Source organism: Pseudorca crassidens, chromosome 13 (assembly GCF_039906515.1).
Source record: "Pseudorca crassidens isolate mPseCra1 chromosome 13, mPseCra1.hap1, whole genome shotgun sequence".
NCBI lineage: Eukaryota > Metazoa > Chordata > Mammalia > Artiodactyla > Delphinidae > Pseudorca > Pseudorca crassidens.
The window spans coordinates 35135050-35160909 of NC_090308.1; the positions used below are offsets into that span (position 1 = coordinate 35135050).

General features: G+C 36.1%; 1 long non-coding RNA gene across 1 annotated transcript in view; it reads right to left on the reverse strand.

Moving 5' to 3' along the window:
• The window catches only part of LOC137204977 (uncharacterized), a 221721-nt gene extending 200056 nt beyond the window's left edge, over positions 1-21665 (reverse strand). Inside the window, exon 1 of the long non-coding RNA XR_010933936.1 lies at positions 21596-21665. This is a non-coding gene — a long non-coding RNA (uncharacterized lncRNA). The remainder of the gene's footprint in view (positions 1-21595) is intronic.
• Positions 21666-25860: the final 4195 nt, after the last annotated feature.

The window sequence follows — 25860 nt, forward strand, 5'->3', positions numbered from 1 at the left end:
TACTACCCAAAGCAATCTATAGATTCAATGCAATCCCTATCAAACTACCACTGGCATTTTTCACAGAACTAGAACAAAAAATTTCACAATTTGTATGGAAACACAAAAGACACCGAATAGCCAAAGCAATCTTGAGAAAGAAAAATGGAGCTGGAGGAATCAGGCTCCCGGACTTCAGGCTATACTACAAAGCTACAGTAATCAAGACAGTATAGTACTGGCACAAAAACAGAAATATAGATCAATGGAACAGTATAGAAAGTCCAGAGATAAACCCATGCACATGTGGTCACTTTATCTTTGATAAAGGAGGCAAGAATATACAATGGAGAAAAGACAGCCTCTTCAATAAGTGGTGCTGGGAAAACTGGACGTAAAAGAATGAAATTAGAACACTCCCTAACACCATACACAAAAATAAACTCAAAATGGATTAAAGACCTAAGTGTAAGACCAGACACTATCAAACTCTTTGAGGAAAACATAGGCAGAACACTATGACATAAATCACAGCAAGATCCTTTTTGAACCACCTCCTAGAGAAATGGAAATAAAAACAAAAATAAACAAATGGGACCTAATGAAACTTAAAAGCTTTTGCACAGCAAAGGAATCCATAAACAAGATGAAAAGACAACCCTCAGAATGGTTGAAAGTATTTGCAAATGAAGCAACTGACAAAGGATTAATCTGCAAAATTTGTAAGCAGCTCATGCAGCTCAATATCAAAAAAACAAACAACCCAATCCAAAAGTGGGCAGAAGACCTAAATGGACATTTCTCCAAAGAAGATATACAGATTGCCAACAAACACATGAAAGAATGCTCAACATCATTAATCATTAGAGAAATGCAAATCAAAACTACAATGCGATATCATCTCACACTGGTCAGAATGGCAATCACCAAAAAATCTACAAACAATAAATGCTGGAGAGGTTGTGAAGAAAAGGGAACCCTCATACACTGTTGGTGGGAATGTAAATTGATACAGCCACTATGGAGAACAGTATGGAGGTTCCTTAAAAAACTAAAAATAGAACTACCATACGACACAGTAATGCCACTACTGGGTATATACCCTGAGAAAACCATAATTCAAAAAGAGTCATGTACCACAATGTTCATTGCAGCTCTATTTACAATAGCCATGACATAGAAGCAACCTAAGTGTCCATCAACAGGTGAATGGATAAAGAAGGTGTGGCACATATATACAATGGAATATTCCTCAGCCATAAAAAGAAATGAAATTGACTTATTTGTAGTGAGGTGGATGGACCTAGAGTCTGTCATACAGAGTGAAGTAAGTCAGAAAGAGGAAAACAAATACCGTGTGCTAATACATATATATGGAATCTAAGAAAAAGAAAAAAATTTTTCATGAAGAACCTAGGGGCAAGACAGGAATAAAGACGCAGACCTACTAGAGAATGGACTTGAGGACAAGCGGAGGGGGAAGAGTAAGCTGGGACAAAGTGAGAGAGTGGTAGTGTATATATGGACATATAAACACTACCGAATGTAAAATAGATAGCTAGCGGGAAGCAGTCGCATAGCACAGGGAGATCAGCTCGGTGATTTGTGACCACTTAGAGGGGTGGGATAGGGAGGGTTGGAGGGGGGGAGACACAGAGAGATATAGGGATATATGTGTATGTAAAACATTCACTTTGTTACAAAGCAGAAACTAACACACCATTTTTTTTTTTTTTTGCGGTTCGCAGGCCTCTCACTGTTGTGGCCTCTCCCGTTGCGGAGCACAGGCTCTGGACGCGCAGGCTCAGCGGCCATGGCTCATGGGCCCAGCCGCTCCTCGGCATGCGGAATCTTCCTGGACCTGGGCACAAACACGTGTCCCCTGCATCGGCAGCCAGACTCTCAACCACTGCGCCACCAGGGAAGCCCGAACACACCATTTTAAAGCAATTATACTCCAATAAAAATGTTAAATAAAAAAAAAAGTTTCCAGATTAAGAAAGCTGGAAAGGCGAATGTGATAAACAGAGAGTCCTATGCATGAAATTGAGATTATTGGGTGATGGCTTCTGTCCCTTGTTTCTGGGATACACGTATTCCTCCCAAGAGCAAAAGTGCACCATAGAATGGTCTGCAAGGCAAAGTATATACTTCATCTTGTAAGAAAGAACCCCATCCGCCTAGAGTGTTTTATCCCAATAGGAGCCATAACTGAATCTTTAATAAGCCATTTCACCTTTTAGTTAGGAGAGCCACTACCAGATGATGGTACAGGTGAGAAGACCAGTTAATTTCATGGGCATTAGCCCATCAATGTACTTCCTTTGCTGTGAAATGAGTTCATTTCACAATGGTATGGAGCATGTCATGACAGGTGATAAGGCCTTCTCTGACTGCACAAATGGCATTACTGGCAGAAACATTACAGAAAGGGAAGGTAGATCCACATCCAGAATATGTCTTTATTCCAGTGAGGACAAATATCTGCCTACTCTGTAAGGAAAGGATCCAATGTAACCTCCTAACAGGTGGTTAACTGCCCAACCCTCTCTGTCAAGGATGGTATAGTGGTTGAGCTCCAAGGCTGAACATCTCAAGGGACAGGAAATGGAAGCTGTCAGATCCGGAAAAGCTAACCACAAAAAATGGCACACTGTCCCTTGCTTCACATTCTATTGGTCAAGTAGTCACAGAGTGCAGAATCAAGGGAAGGGAGCATAGATCCCACCTCTTAATGGGAAAAGCATCAAAGAATTTGAGGGCCTTGTTTTAAAATCTATACATTAGCTTTATTACTTAACAAAATAACATGAACATCTTTCCGAGTATATATATATTCAGTCCTTCCCCGGGCACTCAAACTGACTCTTGTTTTTTTTTATATATTTGGAAACACTAATACAGTAAACATTTTTATACATGTATATTCATACTCTTATTTTTTATCCCACAAACAGGATAGCAGGTCAAAACTGCATATTCAAAAATTTAACATTACCAAGTTATTTGCCAAAAAAACTGCAGTAATTTACAGTCCTAACCGTGTAGACTCTGCTCTTAACAGCCTACTCAGTACTAAATGTCACATATTTTTTAAAAATTATAATCTGATGAGAAAGCAAAATGGTATCTCCTTTTAATTCATGGTTTCTAGACTACAAATCATGCTAAACATATCTTTATACATTCCTTGGTAATATGTCTTTCCTCTTTTATTCTTTGGCAACCTAGCTATAAGTTTATCGATTTTATTGATCCTTTCAAATTACACATGTTGGTTTCACTGCTTTGCTCCATTGTTTTTTATTTCTTTGATTTCTGCTCTTTTTTTTTCTTATCTATGTTTGTTTTAGGCTTATTTTGCTCTTCTTATTCTAGTTTCTTAACATGAAAGCTTGAATTATTGATTTGAGACCTTACTTCTTTTCTAATGAAAGCATTCAGTGCTATAAATTTTCTGCTAAGCATTACTTAGCTGTGTTCCCAAATTTTACATGTTGCATTTTCATATTCAATTCTATTCAAAATATTGTAACCCATGGCCCCTGCACTGGGAGCACAGCATCTTAACCTCTGGACTGCCAGGGAAGTCCCTGTAATACACCTTTAGATTTCCTCTTTGTCCTGTGATTATTTCGAAGTGTGCTGCTTATAAGTTTTTGGAGACTTTCCTATAATCCTTCTGTCGTTGATTGCTACTTTAATTCCACTATAATCTGAGAACATACTTTGTGTCCTTTAATTTTTTTTAATTTGTTACGGTATGGGGTATGTTGGTGAATGTCCCATGTGTACTTGAAAAAAAAATGTGTATTGCTGTTGTTGGATGGACTATCCTAAAATATTGATTAGATCCAACTGGTTGCTGGTATTGTTTGATTCTTCTATATCCTTGTTGATTTTCTGTTTCTATCAATTATTGGGAGGAATATTGAAGTCTCTAACTGTAATTATGGATTTGTCTATTTTTCCTTTCAGTTCTGTCCACTTTTGCGCTGTTTTGGGCTATATACACATTTAGAATCATTATGCCTTCTTGGTATATTAAAATTTCTATCATTATGTAATATCCCTTTTTATTCCTGGTAATTTTCTTTTCTCTGAAGTCTGCTTTTCTGATATCAATAAAAACACTCCAGCTTTCTCATATTACTATTGGTGTGGAAGTCAGCTTCTAAAGTGGCTCTCAATGATCCTACCACATGATATTTATTCCCTTGTGTAATTTCCTCCATTTGTGTGTGGGTGAGACATAGTATTTTCTCCTAAAAAATAGAATATGGCAAAAGAGATGGAATGTCATGAGATTAGGTTATAAAAGACGGTGACTTTTATGTCTGTTGTTCCTTCTTCATTCCTGCTATTCCAAGTTCCATTCTGTATCATTTCCCCTCTGTCTGGAGAATTTATTTTCACAGTTCTTTTAAAGCAGGTCTGCTGGTGGCTCTTGTCTTAGTTTTCCTTCATCTGAGAATGTCTTTATTTTACCTTCGTTTCTGAAGGAATTTTTTTGCTGAGTGTAGAATTCTGGGTTGAGAGTTATTTTCTTTTAGCACTTTTCAAATGTTGTCCCACTTCCTTTTGACCTGCTAACCTTCTGATAAGAAATTCACAGATATTCAAATGATTATTACTCTATAGGTAATGCATCATTATTTTCTCTGGTTGCTTTCAATAATTTTTTCTTTGTCTTTGTCTTTCATCAGCTTGATTATGTTTCTGGGCATGGATTTCTTTGGGCTTATCGTGCTTGAGGTTCACTACAGTTCTTGAATCTATAGATTTATGTCATTTGCCAAACTTGAGAATTTTTCATTTTTCTGCAAACTTTTTTCAACACTGTACTCTTTCTCTTTTGGGGACTCTCGTGGCATGAATGTTCAACATTTTATCACTGTTCTATAGGTCCCTGAGCCTCCTTTCATTTAAAAAAAATCTTTTTTCTCTCTGTTCTTCTGATTACATAATTTCTATTGATCTAGGTTCAATTTCACTGACTCTTTCCTCTGTTGATAATAAGTGCTTTTCTCATTATTGGTTACTCTATTTTTCATTTCTAAGATTTCCAGTTGGTTTTTCTACATACCTTCCATTTCCTTGCTGAAACTTTCTACTTTGCCTTTCATTGCAAAAGTGTTTACAATCGTTTGCTGCAGCACTTTTATAATAAGATCTTTAAAGTTTTCATCAGATGATTCCAACACCTTTGTTATCTCGGTTTTAACCTTTGTTGCTTGTCTTATTGATGCAAATTGAAATGTTCTTAGTTCTTCATATGTCAAGTAATTTTGGATTGAGTCCTGGATGCTTTGAATATTATATTATGAAACAGCAGGTCCAGTTTAAATCTTATTTAGAGTGCTGATATTCTTGTTTTAGTAGGCAACTGAGCTAGCTAAGTTCAGACTATAAGTTCTAACTCACCCTCTGTGCCCTATAGTTCCAATTTCAGCTCAGTTTTCAAAGCCTTTGATGTTTTGTTTGTATCTTTCACACATATGCACCAGCTAGTGGCCACTCAGTGATCTGGATGGTGGTCTGTTGGTAAGTTCACTTCTCAAAGTCTTTAGTATAGTGATTAGGCTCAGATCCAAACATGCACAGCTCCAGGTTGAGCCCAGGAGTTAATAATCAACTTATGGAATCATTTTCCAAAGCACCGCCCTTTCCATGGTTTTGTCACTACATGCCAATTCTCTTGGGCTTCCCCATTCACACTTCTCACTAGAAAGCTGGAATTTTAGTTACTCCACCCTTCCACACACTTCTGTGATTGCACTGACATCTAGAGCGAAGTGGTAAGAGGACAGAAAGGGGGCAAAAAATGATGCGGGGGTGTGGTCAGTGGAAAGGGAGTTTATCCCACCTTCTTGGATTAGAGAACCAACTCTGCTACTTACTAGATGTATGATATCAGGTCACATTACATAATTGTCTTTAGACTTCAGTCATCTTGTCCATAGAAAAAGGGTTTCAGATTTGGAATGACAAGATTCATCTTGAATACTTAGTAAAAATGCTAACTTCAGGGGCTTTACCCTAAGAATTTGATTCAATAAGTCAGGCCTACAAAATTGCATTTTAACAAACACCCAAAGTGATCTAATGCATGTTCGTTAGCAACTACTATTTTAAAAATGTAGTCAAATATTCCAATTTCCTTCTGGTTTTATCTTGAGACTTTTTCTTAGAAAACAAACAAAAGCAGGGCTAAAATTTTTTTTTTAATTATACATAGTTTCAGTGTCCTTGGAACTTGGTCACAAAACTAATGAATCTGACTCAATTTTTGGAGTTGATAGAAATTGTCATGTGTTTTAAAGACTTTTACTTGAAAGGCACCACTAGGCATTGTGAGGATTTCAAACGTAATATGCTTGGGAACTGCAAACAGTTACTAGGTTGAACCATAGGGATTTGTTTATATTCAATCATTTTTCATCTACAAAAATAACAATTTCCAATTATTCGGCTTGGATCATTTTCCTTTAAGTTTGCCACTTCCCATAATTTAGTAGGCATAATTTCTTTCAGTATTTCTGTCCTTTTTCCTAGATTAGTGAGCAAGACTATTTATAAGAAGATTTGATGGATAGGAAATTATTCTGAGGTTTTAAGGTCATTACTTTTAAGAGTTGAGAAGGGTATGTTTGTAGTGGGGTTAAGATCAATTTTAGTTATTTTCTTTGTGAAGTTGTTTGCTAGTTTCACCTAATCCACAGTCTCTTCTGACAGAGCAGAAAAAATGAATAAATCTGCAGGGTTTAATTGGGCCCTACTATATCAGTCAAGTATTTTCTTAAGGGTTTGAACTCTGAGTTATCTTACTGGTTAGCCAGAAGTTTGCTTAGCAATAGTCTAAAGGGAGACAGGATGAACAAGGTCACAGTATTTGGAAGGAGCAAGGAGATCATCTATTTTTTCATTCTATAAATATTTATTGAGGTTTTGCACGGCACCACTAGGCACTGTGAGGATTTCAAATATAAATAAGATCCAGTCTTTGTTCTCTAGAGGCTAACAATTTAGTGGGAAAACAGACACATGTACAAGTAATACATTACAAGGTAGATTGTGTGATAAGGGTTATAATTTTAGTAGCATTTCTAATGAAATAAATATGTCTACTCATTCAAGCAGCATCCAGTGGAGTTAGAGTATATTTGTCCTTACTTTTCTTTTTAATAAAACCCAATAAAAAGTTGTGGTATCTTTAAAAGAGATCAAAGCGGGTTTGTTTCTTACACAGATTATGAGGTAAATATTTGCAATTTAAATCTCTAAAGATAACATTGCATTAGTTTGACTCATTATTCAGAAATTGTAGTTCATGCTTGGGAATTTATAGTAATGACAAATTAGACGTCACAGACTTTCTCAGCAGAGCTTTTGGTTACCAGCAAGATAGTTTTGATTGAATATTCAGTGTGAATATTCAATTTGAATCAACAATAAAAGAATACATATTGATACTCTGTTCCTCTAATTATCCTACTTTTGTGGGAAAGGGATGCGTGTAGACTTCGTGTCGTTTTATTTCTATTATTTGGCTTATTTCTTTTTGTCTTAGCACCTGTTTTGAGAGTGGAGCCATCATTTGCAGGGAGTTATATGACTGTCATGTTAAAATCTTTTACAGTACCAGTGACAGCAAAGCCTACAATATGTGGATGCTTCTTTGACCCTGGGATTTAACCAGAGCATCTCAACAGGTTTTATAGGCATTAAGTAGTCAAGCCTAAAATCAGCTCTGAAGCATGGATATTACACAGGGTTGATGTTATGAACCAGAGGGGCACTAGGAGAAATATATTTAAACAGAAAGTCCTTGGGGAACCATCAAGCTGACACTGAACAGGACTGCCTCTCTCCTGTCAGCAGGGCATGTGTTAGTGCCAATGTTCTCCACATTTGTTTTGCCTAAAAATCATTGAGGTGATTTGTTAAAAGCACAGTTATCAGAACAGAACTTCTAAAACCTGAGTATTTTTTTAATATACAGATTCTGTTTCAGTAGGTCTGGATCAGACAATACTTTAAGCACGAAAAGCCAGCACTAGTATCACTCAAAATCAGTAAGTCAGAGTAGGGCCTTACTTGTTAAAACACAGATTGCTGGGCTCCACGACAGAGAGCCTGGTTCAGTAGATATGGGATGCAACCCAAGAATTTACATTCCTAACAAGCTCCCAGTCAGTTGCTGATGCTACTTGTCTGAGGCTCACACTTTGAATAACACTGATCTTGATTGCTCTCCAGAACTATCGGGGTCTGAGTATTCTTGTTTTTAACATACTCCCCTGGTACTTAGAGTGAACATAAAAATTTGAGAACCATAAAGCCAATAGAGACTGACTTGGCTAAAGGGACTGACCCTGGATTAGGCAGCAAATATACATACCCCCAAAAGCCAGGTGTTACTTCAGACAATGTCAAAAGGCACAATACAAGAAGTGGAACAGTGAGTGAAGATAACAGGTGAGTGTGAACACAAAGGAGCCAGGCTGACCTTGACTCCACTTCCAAAGTCCTAGCACTTCAAGGCTCAGTAGCGGTAGGTAGTGGGATGGGAAGCCAAAGGACAAAGCCAGATCTGAGGACTTAGCAGAGAAATGAGTCATAGGGTGACAAGCTAGGGAATCTGGAACATAAAAGTATAAAGTAGTTTGGAGCCAGCTGCTCGGGACCAACACCCAATTGTAAGTTATACTGGCTGGCCTGACACCTTATCTGGAAGAGCTGAGACAAGTTGATGTGGACTTTCAAAGCACTGTATCTATTTCTTTAGACACTAATGCCTGCACACCCTTCTTTCTGTTTTAACTTGAAAATCCTTATAGTTTACAAAACATATTTCCATTCTCTATTTAATCATTCTTCCTTCTTCACCCATCAAGCTACCTGTCATTTTCATCATTTTTGTTCCTATTTGTCCCAACTTTCTTTATGCTGATGTTTAGAGCACAATTGCTAATTATATTTTTCAAAAAATAATTCTACCCTGGACACTAAAGTTCCCAAATTGTTCTTAGATATTTTACGTGGCTAAAATTCTAATTATTTCCCAAACTAGAGTCTAAGACAACCTATGGCATAGCATGTTTAAAATGCAGATTCTTGGGTATCACCTATCAACGTTGAATCTTCTGGGGCAGATCCCCTTGAACATGCTTTTTTTTTCACATCTTTGAGTATAATTACAATGTTGTGTTAGTTTCTGCTATACAACAAAGTGCATGAGCTATATGTGTACGTATATACGCATATCCCCTCCCTCTTGAGCCTCCCTCCCACCCTCCTTATCCCACCCCTCTAGGTTGTCACAAAGCATCAAGCTGATCTCCCTGTGCTATGTGGCTGCTTCCCACTAGCTCTCTATTTTACATGTGGTAGTGTATATATGTCAGTGCTACTCTCTCACTTCGTCCCAGCTTGCCCTTCCCTCCCTGTGTCCTCAAGTCCTGAACATGCATTTTTAAGGGGTTTCACTTGAACTTTTTATGCACACAGAAGGTTGAGAGTTAGTTATTATTGCTCTTTCCACTCTTTCTCTCCTCTGGGTGGGCCTCAGCTGTTAGAAATTTAGTAACCTCAGTTATTCCTTTCAGGTGAATGATTCAAAAATAGATTCTTTTTTTTTGCGGTACGCGGGCCTCTGCACTGTTGTGGCCTCTCCCGTTGCGGAGCACAGGCTCCAGACGCGCAGGCTCAGCGGCCATGGCTCACGGGCCCAGCCGCTCTGTGGCATGTGGGATCTTCCCGGACCGGGGCACGAACCCGTGTCCCCTGCATCTGCAGGCGGACTCTCAACCACTGCGCCACCAGAGAAGCCTGCAAAAATAGATTCTTAAAGACACAAGATCTATATCATTCCTGGATATCCTAAAACTACTCAAAAATAGGGGGAGAAAACATTAAAAAACACTTAAACGCAATGAACAATTTTTTCTGTGTTAAAATATACAATGTAAATATTGTTTCAGACCAGATCTTCATAGTATCAGACCAAACAGAATTATATTATTGGATACATAAAGGGAAAAACTACCTCCAATGTTAATTTGCAGTAACTATCAACACTGATATCTAAGAACACAAAAAAATAAATAAAAGCAGATATAAACCTGAGTAACATCGTCCTCTACTTTGTAACCCAGAACATCATGTTCAGTCATTTATTTATTTATTTTTGGTTAGGTTGGAAGGATAAGCCCATCACAGTAGCCTCTGGGCACATTTACAGCATTTTAGAAGAGACATTCTACAGTTTCTGTATAAATTCTGAGCAGCTTAAAATGAATACTAGTTCTGTTATTTAAAAGGATTTCTGGTTTGTTTCAACTTGTAAGTGATTTAATAGGAGGCCCACAGAGAAAATCTGTCTCAGTAATCAAATTATAACAAGTAAGGATTAAAAGTATTAAGAAGTTTAAGCAAAATTTTCAGCAGCCTTGTTTTTTCCCCTGGTAGGGGGTGGGGCTGAGGTGGAGGGTCACTTGAAGTTGACTGTGGGGATAAGTACAACAAAATTATAAAAAGGAAAAACACAGAAACTGCAAAAATTTTTGGGTTCATCATGCATCTCCAGCAACAGTGTTTTTCAAACACTTGGGTTTGGCCAAACTCTAGCAGCCTTTTTCCCAAGGACATTTTGTCTCAGTCTACTACTTTCTTTCTGAATTTATAAAGCCAACTATATTTTACAGGTAAATTTAATTTACACTTTAGGATTCATTTGTACTTAATTAATCAAAGCGTTTTGTTGTGTGGGCCACTGGATTTTGGAAAAGCCTTGTGATCTTTTTAATAGACGTTTAGAACAATTTTTTTTTTCCTTTCTTAGAAACAGGAAGTCACTATGGCCAAAAGCAACCAAGGTTAAACTCCAGAGTGTCCGATTTGGGCTTGACATTTAGAAACCACAGATTGAAATGGGTCTTGAGTTAGGCAAAACATACTTTCTCTTCTTTATTAGGTGAGAAGAAAGCATGTAGGGTAAAAGCAAAATTATTAGAGTGGGAATGCATCGCTTTAGTCTTTTATAAGCAAAAATAAATACACACATTCTTTTTCTACTTAAAAAAACACACTTCTTTAAAAAAATTTGTAAACCTAGTAATTTCTGATATGCTTTTTACTATATACTACATAAATACATAGTACATATAGTAAATTTATATATGTATGTAAAACACACATACATTTATAAAGTTATAGATATATTAATAAAGTTTCTATTAGTTAAGAATTTATTTATCTACTGCTTTTGTAAAGTGACTAAATTGTATTATGTAGGATATAACAAAGGCAAAGGATCTCAAAAGAGCATATGGTTGAATTCATAGACTCCTAGCAGGTCAGTGTCCTAAATATACAAAATGATCGCTAATTAACCTGCTTTTAAAACTCTTCAGGAAAAGAGTTCAAATCCTTTTGCAGTCATGAGATAAGATTAAGAATAAACTTAGCTTTTTAATCTTTCCAAACCTCCAATAAAAATAGAGAAGTTAGAATAACAAAATAAAATTTTATGACCAACACCTACAGGAAAATTTGAAGAAAGGGTATTCCTGCACCCCCTACACTTGGATCTGCCATCAGGCACACGTGGTATCAGCAACTGTATGGGAGAAAGTGGAAGGAAGAAAGAAGTACTTCTGATGAGTATGAAATTTAGAAAACAAATTCCTAATAGGTATATGCCCCCAAAATGAGATGTCCTCATTTTTGTGTAAAAAGCTCAGTGAGCCAATTCAAAAACAGCAGACATGCCTGGGAAGGGCCTTCAGAGGCTATGATTCACGGGTGAGTTCAAGGGACCACAGAATGTACTGATTGTACAGAAGAGTCTCCATACCAAGAACTTTCCAAATTGACCAACCTAAGGCCCCTTTCAAACAAAATGCCCAACCTAAGGAGAACACCTGAGAGGAGAAACTAAACAGAGCTGGGTAGAAACACTAAGGCAAAGGAAAAAGAAGCTCCAGAAAAAAGTATGGGGGAGAAGGCTTGAGTCATGAAGCTAGGAAAGCTTTGTGGACCATTCTGTTCTTTGAGTACATGAAACACTTATCACTTAAAACCAGCAAGAGGAATGAACTGTGGACAGAACCCATGTAAAGTTTTTGTAAGGAAAAGGAATAATATTCATGTTGACAACAAAGGCATGCCAGAAAACATCCCACAAAATTGATGAAGTATTCCCTAATATTTCAAAACAAGCTAAAAGAATTTCAGAAAATAATAGAAACTGTGAAAGAATGCCAGAAGAATTAGAAACACTCAGAAATTAGCTGATGGAGAGAAAAAGAATATTTGAAAAGAAAGAGGAAAGAACTCAAGAAAGACTTAGAAATAAAAGTAAAAATCATTTCAGAAATGATGACTAAACTAGAAGGAACATAGGAACAAATAAATGGATTTGGATAATGGGTAATGCCTTTGGATACATCTGAAAAACAGAATATAGGAAAAGAGGAGAGTAAAAGAAGATATAAAAGTGAAAGCAAAACAAATTAAAAGAAAGTGATAGAGGGAAAAAGGCAAATAAAATCCACACTTTATGTAGTAGAAGTCCCCAAAGAAGAAATATAAAGCAAGAGAATAGACTCAATACTGAAATGTATAATTCAGGAAAACTTTTCTAAAATAAAACAAAATCTTTAATCTATAAACATATTGAAAAAGGCCAAGCACATACCTAGAAAAGTTTAACCGAAAGAGACCACATATTATTTTAGTAAAACTAACTTTAAAAAAAGCCCTTTGGGCTTCCCTGTTGGCGCAGTGGTTGAGAGTCCGCCTGCCGATGCAGGGGACACGGGTTCGTGCCCCGGTCTGGGAAGATCCCACATGCCGCAGAGCAGCTGGGCCTGTGAGCCATGGCCGCTGAGCCTGCGCGTCCGGAGCCTGTGCTCCGCAATGGTTGAAGCCACAACAGTGAGAGGTCCTCGTACCGAAGAAAAGAAAAAAATAAATTAAAAAAGCCCTTTGCCTATCTAAACAAAAAGACAAAGTCACTTATAAGGAAAAGAAAACCTAATTGTTATCATGCTTTTTCACAGGAACACTTTATGACAGAAGACAATGAAATATCTTAACATATTTGAGATACTCAAGGAAAGAATGTGTGAGCTAAGTCTTTTATATGCAAAGTGACCTTCAAATAAAAATGCTGAACTTTCTATGAACATACAGGAATTTAGGAAATACTGCCGCATGGAGCCCTTCCTGAGTAATCTACTGGAGAACAAACTTCAGACAACTAAAATGACTAGAGAGTCCATGGCATAAGGACTGGTTGGTGAGAATTCAATACATATTTACCTGTAAAACTGAAATTAAATGATGGATACAAGGAAATCATTGTAGTACATAATGGCTATATGTTCTCATGATGTACACACAGCACAATTATTAAATGCAGGGAGAAGGAAGAAAGAATATTGAAAATAAAATAAACCTGCTAATTACCTTAAATAGCTGCTATAAATGAAGGTATCACAGAGTTAGAATATCATTAAACCTTCATAAAATAATGCATGTAGACAGTAAATATTAATGGCAGTTAAAACCATAAAGAGAAGAACAGCCAGACAACATGCGCCTCCTGATAAAAGTACACATGACAATCAATGACATATTTTTGTTATCTAAAAACAAAAAGAAAAAATCAAACCTGAATTTGAAAGTCTTAAATCCCATTAGTTGATAGAAAATAAAGAAGAAGAAGAAAAAAAAACATGTTAAATAACCCCACAAGGGTACATTGAGAAAAACCCAGACTGTGGAAAATTCTCCAAGACAAATTAAAGTGGGTTTATAGATCAAAAGGGACTTAAGATACATGTCAAACAATTGCTATGTAGAAACTCTGTTGAATCCTGATTTGAACAATCTTAAAGAAAAATTACAAAGCAACTGAGGAAATATGAACACTCTTTGGATACATAATGATATTTAAAAATTAATGGGGAATTTTAAATATGTTGCAGTTCTGTTTCTTAGAAAATAATAAAACACCTGACTATAAAAATTTCTTCCTTATCTATCACATAGTCATATTATTTAACCTACCAACATGCTAACATAAAATTACAGTACAGCACCATGGAGCCATTAACATATTACACTGATCAAATAGAAACTTAGAAGTCCTGTGGTTAAAATAAAAAACTGAAATGTAAAGTTTGTCAGATGAGATCTGATCTAATAAATGATTGCCTAGCCCCAAACATGTCACTTTAAGGATGTTCAATGATGAAGCTTTTAACTTCACTAATTAATCTATTCCATAGAAATAATTAGTCTTCTATTAAACTATTTGTTGTGTGTGTCTAAAATGAGCCCTCTTTGGCTTACATTTGAATCCATTTCCTTTATTTGGCTTTCTTAAAAATGGTCATATCAAGACAGACCTGGAATTGACTACTTTTTTGTCAGTGACCACTAGCTGGATTTGAGAAAGGGCTTCAAGGAGTAGATGTATAGTTTAAATCAGATAGTATTTAAAATGCTGGCATGTGGGGAATTCCCTGGCGGTCCAGTGGTTAGGACTTGGCTCTTTCACTGCTAGGGCTGGATTCAATCCCTGGTCTGGGAACTAAGATCCCGCAAGCTGTGCAGCACGGCCAAAAAAAAACAAAACCATAAAAATTGTATTAATAGCTGTATCCTGCAGGATCCTAACTCACAGAAAAAGTAATTCACTATACTAGTTTTAGAAGAAGGGGGTTAAGTTAGGCAGTTTACAGAATCTCTGGGAGAATCAAAAACTGAGTTTCAATACTGCAGAGCCAGGAACAGAGAGCATCAAAGAAAAATGTCCAAACCTCCATGAGCTATTCTAGTGTACCCATGACAGCTAGCCAGATATCACCTTGTTGCTTAACACCTAAGACACCATGGACCTGTTGCAAGAAACTCCAGAAACTTAGACTTCAGTGTGTCTTAAGAGCCAAATGCCTCCATTATCAGGATTGGCAACTGATCTGATCTCTTCAACAAAAGCATTACTGCTCACTTCTGTCTCAGTTGAGTGTATCTACCTAGGTCACAAGTAGAACACTTGCTGCAAAGGATTTTGAGAAATACAGCTTTAGCCTTCTAGATTCTGCTGTACAAAAGTTATGCTAAAAGGGAGTCAAAAGCTTAGTAGGTGAACTAGGGCTTCCCTGGTGGCACAGTGGTTGAGAGTCCGCCTGCCGATACAAGGGACACAGGTTCGTGCCCCGGTCCGGGAAGATTCCACATGCCGCGGAGCGGCTGGGCCCGTGAGCCATGGCTACTGAGCCTGCGCGTCTGGAACCTGTGCTACGCAACGGGAGATGCCACACGGTGAGAGGCCCGCGTACCGCAAAAAAAAACAAAAAAAACAAAAACTTAGTAGGTGAACTAAAATAAGTGTCTTCCATTGTTTTCTAAAATACTTAAATTCAGTCTATGTGTTGCTTCTTTAATTCAAGCTCTGCTGACTCCTCTAAACTTCCTTAAAAGGACCATTCTTTCTGAATATCTTTATCTTTACTAGGCTTCTTCAGTCTTTCTAAATCCTCTCTTTAAATGTTATTAAGCTTGTCCCTATATTCTAATGTGTATAACTAATGCCATATAGAGAAGGATGACTTTTTAAGAAGGCATACGTCTGCTAAAATATCCCACTGTATTCTGACCTTTATGAAAATAAATTGACTTTGCAAATACATGTTTGACTTGTTTGGTATTTTTCTTATGTAGCCATCTATAACATAGTGCATATATAGTAGCACATATTTCTTTAATTAGATATATAGTTTGGTTTTAGATTATTTTTAAGGTCATTAAGATTGATAATTATCTTTTTAAAAGTATTTAGGGTACGTTAAATGTTACTTTTAAAAAGTATAAAACAGCGTGTGTATCACCAAATTATTTTTTCAAAAATAACAACCCCCAAATGACAATTTTGCTATAAAACAGGGCCAAGTTCCAAAATTCATATTCTTTAAAATGAAAAGTCTGGGACTTCCCTGGTGGCACAGTGGTTAAGAATCTGCCTGCCAATGCAGGGGACACAGGTTCGAGCCCTGGTCCGGGAAGGTCCCACATGCCACGGAGTAGCTAAGCCCGTGTGCCACAACTACTGAGCCTGTGCTCTAGAGCCCGTGAGCCACAACTACTGAAACCCATGCACCTGGAGCTCTTGCTCCACAACAAGAGAAGCCACTGCAATGAGAAACCCATGCATCACAACCAAGAGTAGCCCCCACTCGCCGCAACTAGAGAAGGCCCACACACAGTAGCGAAGACCCAATGCAGCCAAAAATTAATTAATTAATTAAATGAAAGGTCCACTGTCCCTTCTCTTCTCAGCCCAGTGTTCATTGTTTATGGCTACTTTTGGAGCTTAAGAAATTATACAAAACATACGTATTCATGTTCTCACCTGTGGACAGAATCCCTTTATTGAAGGTCTCCTTCCTTTTTTCCAACAGGCTTATATACAAATAAAATCATTTAAATATAAGTCATCTCAATGAAGAATGAAGAACTTTTGTCTTCTAGGAAAAGTGAGTTAATAAATGCATCAACTCATCTAAGTTTGCCTACCAGATGTGACCTGACTTGGACATTTCATATTTCTGTTTGCAATCAAAACGGAAAAGGAAACAAATAGATAAATAAAATCTATTGAGGACCATGAATTGAAGGATAGAAAAATGTAGAAAGAGATGATGGTAGGAGTGAAGGAACTGCTTGAAGGCAAGGATGAATGGTTTGAATAGGATACAGAAGATAATCAAGAGCAAATGGTTTAATGATGCCAGGAGAACAACATGATCTTGGTTATAAAATTCTGAAGTGTCCTGGAGTATAAGAAGTGGTTAGAAAATATTTGGCTCCATTGCCCTAAAACAGGTATGTTTCAAAGTTTTCCAGTTTTGATAACTATAGGCTGTTTTTAAGTGGCCAAATAACCAATTTTGTACAAATATTCATGTACAAATGTTAGTAGACAGTTGTTCAGAATAGTGGCAATTAGTTGATGGACTGAAACTGACCAACATAATAAAGAAAGAAACATTAAAATCAAGTGAGGGAAGAAAACTGCAGAATTATAAAGTGTGGTCGTTGCCCTAAGAACTCCCAGAGCCACCCTCATAGAAGGTAACCATGTTCAATAGGCCAGAAAAAGATTGGCAGTTTTCAGGCTTCCTTCATGCTGTAAGATTATTGGGCCAATGTCAGAGACAATGACCAATCACTTTCAAATTGTCCCAGAGGGGTCTGGAAAGCAAAGTTCAAATCTTTGGAGAATATTTCCATCCTTATGATGAACTACAGGCTCTGTTTGTGTTTACCATATGGGTTTAGTCTTCAGTTAATGAAAAGATAAGCAGCCTCAGAAAACATACGGTACATATTCCACAATAATTTAGAGAAATTATGCAATACATCTTCCATAGAATCTACAATTTAACAGAGAATAAAAATCTAAGGTATAGTTGCATGAAACCTGCCAGCATCAGATTGTTCTTAGGCACAAGTAGATATATTTATTTCGCCATTCTTAACAGGAGAAAAACTGCAGACCATCCAGTATAGTTGGAATACTGCATTTTTTTCTCCTTTGAAGACTAGAGAAATATATTCTTTTGCTAGCCATAATATAATACACAATGTACACCCTTTTGTACCTATGTAAGCCACCTTCTTCATAGCATGAAATACAGTTTAAACAGTTTTTGTCTATTTTGCTCTGAAGAAACCTATGAGATAGTGATTCTATCAACAAATGTTGAAATATTCTGCTTATTTAAAAGTCTATCAGTATGCAAATGCCTTTAATAATATTTTCAATTATTCTTTAAGTCCTAAATCACAAGCATGGTTTTAAATCATAATATTTTCCTCTGAATATAAAAAAATGACAGTTTACAAGGTATGTCTATGTAGTATACTGAAGAAAGTATATTTGGGCACCCAAAGAGGGTGAGAAGATCCCTTTAATTTACAATGTAGAGCAACCATGGTATTTTACAGCAGGCATTCTTTTTTACTTTTCTCCTTGTCTTTATTTTTAGTCCCTATGATGTTTTGTTCCCAGATGTAGGAATGTAGCTGAACAAGGGCTGCTGCTAATTACTGAGGAAATATCCACATGAAGCCCAGATGTTAATGTGTGATCATTTTTTCTATCAGCAAATAGATTTCTTTCTGTGTCATGTTGAGATCAGATAAGACTCTTCCTATATTTTACCTTGGTCATTTGGAGCCCTTACTTTATTTAGTTTTCTATCAGTCACTTATCATTCACCTACACTCTATATAAATCTTACGTCCAAATGAAATAACTTCATTTATATTTCTTATTTTGTTCAGAACAATCTAATCTAGGTTTCCATAGGAAAAGAACCTTTTAAGAAAGATATTTTATTTGCAATTTATAAAATAAAATATTGAAACTAAGCACAACGTGAATGTCTGGAGAGAAAAAAAATGAAGACTATGTTTTGCTAGATGTTAACATCACATGTTTTCTTCCACAGTGGTTATTAATAATAGAAGAGCAAAACAAACCCTAAATTAATTATAGAAATTTTTTAAGTCTCTCTGCTGGAAGAAAAAAACAAAACAAAACAAAAAAACAGTCAATCTCACAAGGCTTGCCAATGGATCAATACATGATCACTTTATAAAAATGTTTTTATAGTTTAACTCAAAATTTATTTATTAAGTCTATACTTCAGAGCAATATAGCTGTTTAAATAGAGGCAGTTACCACAATGTTTTCCAAGGCTAACCTCCTATTGTAAACTGACAATTGTAAAAAGTCAATGAGCTTAAAATTGTTATGATAACTGCTACAATTTTTTTGATTCTTGGAAACATTGAAAAATACTTTATTAAAGTATGTCTCAGCTACTCAGTAGATACATAAATTTCTTTCCATTTGTAGACAAAACTGGGTGAAGAAATCCAGGAGACACCATAATTTCAAACTGTATTTCTGCTCAAACTGAAGTTATAACATTGCAAATCTTCCCACCAACCAAGGAGCCAAAAAGCCTGTTCATTGTCTGATTTGGCTCAAGTAATGGGAGCCATTGTGTTGGCCTTCAGCAGAGTTGGTGGGAAACCAATTTCAACTGGGTCAGACTCAAAATTTGAGCATAATGCTGATACTTCTGATTGTTTTATGTAAGAATTTATGGCATGGAAAGATTTTATTTTGAGAGATATTTAAAGGTAAACTGGATTCACATTATTTTTGAATTTTCTAACAAATTTAACTTGATTTTGCCATGCCAGGCAATTTTCAACATATTTGTTCATGAAACTTTGCTTAAAGGAAATGAGCCATTCAGTCACTCAGGGAAAACTTTTGGCATTAAAATCAAGTCATTATCTGCAGACTTACTCATATATAGGTTAACTGCATGTGTTTTACTAATTAACGAGCCAAACACTATGAACGAAAAAGGTTTAACATCCATTATAGACTTTTGCATCAGGTTAACATTAGAATACTAAATTTCCAACTGTAAACTACCACTTCTTATATCTTAACAAATAACAATCACGTGAATTAATCCATTGATCTGGGATCAGAGAGATAGCAGGCCATGTGCCTAAAAGAAATGAGATGGTATATCTAAAAGTTCTATTTTCCTATTAGTAAACTGATATATTTAACAGGAATAAAAAATTAGTGGGAATATCTAAGTTGTTTTTTTGGGTTCTTTTTTTTCATGTAGCCTAATGGCATATGGTGAAAAAAAGGGGGGGAGTTATGATTAGATATTACAAAATATGAGCAGTGTTTTAAATATTTTAAAGTAAAGTAAAATCTTTATGAGGTTACAGATCTTTTAAAATATTTCCAAAAATGGCCATCCTTGGTATTATGCTTCACATTTCAGGAGCTTGAACCTCAACCTGCACCCCAAGAATATGGAAGTACTTGCAGTATTAGATTTCCTTACGATGCCAATTCTATGTCTAAAGTTTAGGAAGAAATAGCATATCTGGTGGAGGCTAGTAAGCAAAGCTTGGGTTCACAGTCCTCCCTAATGATGGAGCCCCTAAAAGACACTAATTATTAACATAGACGTCATAGAAATTATGTTTCAACTCACAGGATCACGATTGTTCACTGTCTTTATGGAGCACTAACAATCTAAAAATAAATAATAATTTTGGCAGACTGAAAGCATCATATTAAAAATTACCATTTCCTTGATTGCTCAGTTTTATAGAACCATAGAGCAAAAAAAAAAAAGTCTTTCTAAGGTGATTAGTATGCCTACCTGATTCCAGGCAGGATTACACGTAGATTATCTATTGAATGTAGTTTGTGGGGAAAAAAAATAGAGAAAATACATCGAATGAGTTATGATCATTTCTAGCCCCCAAAATTTCATTGTTAGGAAATACTTTGCATGTATCATATGAGCCTTCTTATCCACACTAACTCCAGAACACTAAACTCTGCACAATAGGGCTGGTCCTAGGATGAATCGTTTCAATTGATTGTACTGAGTCATTTATAGGCCAAGTTTTTAATGCTAACACAAAAGCATTGAAACATTATTTTTATGTCAGGAAAAAAAGTATTATTTATTTCCCCAAAATTTCCACTGAATTTCTTAGTATATTTTTTTAAGAACAGAAAAATGAAACAGAGTATAGAGATTAATCTACATAAATAAAGTGAAATAATTAGCAACGTGGCCTTGTGGGAAGAGCAGTGATCCAAAGATTTCCAGATGACTCTGACTAATAAGTCATAACACTTTAGGCAAGTGACTTGGCCTCTCACTTACTATTTTGAAACAGTGAAAACGGAATAATAACGGTTATCTGAGAAAATTAATTACATAAGTAATACAAACTACAGAATTCATAAAGATGTTAAATCCACCTTTTTACTCAATAGCAGGATATGGTCTTAAATTAACTGCCTAATTTCCACAATAGATATGGTATTCTGAGAAGTCACAAAATTTTACCAAAGCATCTAGAATTTCTCCCTCCAAATAAACAGATGTAAGATAAATGGAGTCTAACAGAACATCAGAGAGTCAGAAAAACAAAAGATATTGTAATCATAATGGCTGAGAGGTTAAACACTCTATTGGTATAAAAAGCAAGCTTAATATGAAAATAACTATATAGACTTTCATAAAGATAAGAAAGATAGTGTACTTGTCATTTTTTTTACACTTTCATTTAAAAAGCTTTATCAAATTTTAGGTTTCCCCCTTCTGAAAGAGGTATTGAAAACAAAATTTCCAAAGGCCAAGAGAAAACTATTGAAAAGACGGAAAGTAATACTTATTACACATAGTTAAAGGTGGGATGGTTTAAGATGAAGAAGAGTATGCTTTAACCTACTCTCTTAATGTAAAAGGTCATTCTGAAGAGCATATAACTGATCTGTCTACACAGTAAGATAAAAGTATTTTAAAACATTGGCAGAAATACTTGTAAAATTTAGCACAATAGGCCACAATTGGGATTATAGTATAATGTTTCATTACGTGGATAAGCATTGAAACAGACTAAGACAAGGCATGTAACCAGGATCTTTAAGAAAACAAAAGGTAACAATTCATCTTGAATGGTTTGGCCTTACCTTTGTTAAAACTTGGGTACTTGGCCATTGACATTTGAAATCACTTCCGGTACTTGCAATTTATAGCTTATTCTTAGGAAAAAAAACGGACATTCTTAGATTGACTGTGATTTACAATTTCTTATTTTATTACACTTATTGTCCTTCTAACACAACATTTTCTGCCAAGTTAATAGCAATATTTTAGAGGAAGATGAGAAGCTCTGTACTCAATAATGAGCTTAATGCCAATTAATCACTTTAAGCAGGGCAGTTTTGACACAGATTAGGTATAAAATGATTGAATTTCTAACTTAGTTTAATACACACAATAAATACTAGTGGGTTTTCATTTCTAAAGGTAAGCATAACTGCACATGTCTGGCCAGATATAATGAAGTTTGAAAAGCTGAAACATTTTAGCCAGTATTCAGAGAAAGAAGTGTAATAGTACGTGTCCATTATTAAATGTTACATACTCTATAAAATGCCACAAAAGAGACATTTCATTTTTAAAATATTATTGGTTATGTTCAAAATGGCCTTCTAGACCATTAGGTAAAATTTGTTTCCTTGGAGAGCTGAAAGTGATACAGCCCTCATCATCTAACTGCTGATCTCTTGGTTCCCACAGATTCCCGAACTAGAATTTGGCCTGCTGAGTTTTGGCAAGGCTTATGTTGGTATCAAGCAAACTCTCTTCCAAAAAAGTGTTGGATAGCACTACCATAACTCTGAGTTGTACTGAAATCCAAATGTGAATTTCCTGGAACACATATGGGAACATGTAGTCAACAGATTTCTGAAACTGCATACCAGCACTTTGCTTTGCCTCTACAAGTGCTTGCCTATCTTGGAAGAAAATCTATTAAAATCTTTTCCAATGGATTCAGAGAGAAAATACTGCAACTAAAATGGCCACTTCGCTAGCTAGTCAGCTTCAGAGTTTTATATCCTGACTCTCATATAAAGCTGGATGAACATAAAATGTTTATTACGTTTATACGAAGGCATACTTCTGATATAGCAAAAGAGTAGAGTGACATTAACACAATCACAATCATCACATCACAATCACCTCTATGCAAATTTCCTTAAACTCAGCCAAAGAGAAAGTATTTAAGACTCAAATTTGCTATTTTCTCCTTTTATCCAATTAGAGGTTTTTGCTAAAGGCTGTTTTACGTTGCATTTTCTTAAACTACCTGACTAAAACATTGGTTTCCAAACATTTAAAAAACTTTTTACTTATTCATTTCCCACCACCTGCCACCTCTTATTTCTAAAGAAATTCTCTTGTTTCTTACCTGAACATGTTCTCTACTCTTTAGATTTCAAGCACCACAAAGTCAAGGGGACAACCCAGGCACTTTTTAATGTGTCAAACCAATAGTCTGAGAAAGTCAAGTTAACTTGAGAAATGCTTAATCTGCTTTCCACAGGTAACAATGAGTCTCTGATGGATGCTGAGTATTTTACACTTGGAGCCTCTCAGGTAATCCTTGGCTTCTTTAATTAAGACAAATCCTGGTACAGCACCTAATACATAGTAAAAACAGGGAAGGACAGAGGGAGTTAAATATGGAAATAACTTTTCTAGAATCTGAGGAACTGCTAAATATAGTAGAAATGATACCTCTCCTCAGAATAAAAATTATTTTAAAATAGAAGCATATATTTTCCTAAATGAAATTTGTCATGCATAATCTAAAAAACATAAGTGAATTTTTGAAGATAACAGACCAGTACATAGAATTGACATTGATAGAGATGAGCCTCAAAGGAAAGAATCAGGACTGACAGGCCTCTGATGAGCAAGCTAGGCAAATTTACATGAATCCAGTAGAGTTGGTACAAAGTCACCGTTTTCTCTTACCACTTCTACCCCCAAAATTTTTGGGTTTTTTTTAATGTGTTTTACTCACAAAATGACCACCTGGTAAAATGCCCCATGATCTGAAGTAATGGAGCAAACTGTTATTTTAGATCGATTTGAACCACGTTTATGGCAATGGCTATGTAATGGTTGGAGAGAGAGACTGCCAACATGCAAAAGGTCCCAGGTAGAGCCTAGGAAGTGTGCACAACTCGGATTCAGATAGATGTGTCCAAGTCTGGCAGACTTTGGGTAAGCCAGAAAAATGTTTATTTGAGTGAGAGGCAAAGGACCTCCTTGGACACAGTCCATTTTAATGGATGAGAGAACCAAGTTCATAGACTTGGACAATAAAAACAACTGAGTTGGTCAATGAAGCTGATACTAAGTGTGATAGTGAGTACAATAAAGAGTCCACTGCTAATCAGATTTGCCTTCTGACTCATCGTGATATATGAGTTTTAGGGAGATAGAGACTACAAACTGGAAAAAAAGAGCTGTTAAAAAAAAAAAAACAACTTTGTAAGATGTTGACATTCAAGCCAATCCTTGAGTATATACCCATTGCGAAAAAAATAGTACTAAGACACAGAAAGATATATTCTTCAATGGCCTTGCAGCATTGTGAGGTACAGGATATCAGCTATACCCTAGCCCTGTGGGGAACGGGATGCAGCACACAGCTAACATGCCTGCAGTGGCAGTTCCCAAAAGCAATGATATTGGGGATGGAGAGTGTAGACCATGACTACCTGCGTAGGCTGAGAACTTGTTAGAGAGCATATGTATGTTAGCCAGCATAATTCTCAGCAAGAAAAACTTTGAACACAGTCAAGTCTCAAAACAGCAGATGAAAATGAGAGCCAAGGAAATACTGTTCAATTCTACTAATCCATCTCCATACACCTCCTCCAGGTTGCTCTGGCCTGGAACAACATGGGCTGTATATTTATCATACATATCAGCTAGGGCTTAGAAGTAGTTTAGGTTACAAGAACTCAGGAAAAATCTGATTCTTTACCATTTCCAAGTAGAGCAAGCAGTTTGTTAGAAGCTCATAAAAATTTATTACTTGATAAACTCACTAGCTTCATTTTGAAACAGGGGGTTAAATCAGAAAATTGACTAAAATATCAAATGTTCTTAGCATTAACCACTACTTCCTTATTAAAATTCTTTCCTTGGTTTCTATAAACCTGATTTTTATCTTAACTTTCTGGCCCTTCCATCTTGGACTTCTCAATTTCTCTTTCTTCAGCCTTAAGTGACCATATGCTCCAAAGTTCCATCTTTTGTCCTCAGATCTTTCTCTGTACATTTTCCCTGGGAGAGTAAAGTTTAACTTAACAATGTATGTGCTGACGATTTTCTTACATAGTTAACACAGTTAAGAAACAATCATTAAACAAGTTTTCAAATATCAGGGGAAAAGTGAGGATTGGGAAACTGGTGAGTAGAAGTAGGAGAAAGTTCAGGTAGGTTAAAAAAAAAAAGAAAAGAAAAAGTGTGCTTATACCATGCTGTCTACAATACCTTTCAGATAACTGGGCTGTTCAAAAGACAATTTACGTGAAAGCGTTAACATTCTTAACCAAGGAGAGGCATTTGTATTCTTTTCACCAGTATAATCAGGCCCAGTGTGTGTTTGGAGAAACAATCCCCAAATCTCATACATTTTGTTTAGCCAGGAAAAATCCTTGAAGGACGAGGGAATCTCAGCCATTGTTCTGTTTTATTTCACTGGCTCAACTGCACATTTTTAAAAAATATGATCCAACATTAGCAGATTCAGAAAAAAACACTGGGGTCAGAACACTTGGGAGGTAAAAGAGAAAGTCAGTGTTTAATATGCCAAACTCAGGCCCCAGAGGAAGATCCTCCTTCTAATCATCCAATGGGTTAGAAGGTTATGTATTTTAAATCAACAGGTGTTTATCTCATAAAATCCAAATATTATACTTTTAACAACCTCCTTGGCTGCCCTTAAGATACTTAGGATAAAAAAGGAGGAAAAACTCTCTTTTCCCAGAGGCAATGATTTCAGCTGGTTGACCAGGTCTGTGTGCATGTGTGTAGAATAGTGGAGAGGAAGATAAAGTGAAAATGTGGTCTTATTTTGCAAAACATTCACTAGAAGAACTGAAGACATCAACTATACAGATGTCAACATTTGGCCTCTTCCAGCACCCATTGCTCTGAAGAGAGTTCAAATCTTTTCCAAATCAGTGGGAAGATTTGGTCCTCACCAAGACCCACAGTAAGGAAATCTTAGTCAGTGCAAGTCATGTGTTCAATGCCTAGCAAAGATACCGGAAATGAATAGTGTAAATATGTAAATTACATTGACATGTCTTTTATGTTTTATTTGAATATATATGTATATGTGTGTGTATATATATATATATTCATA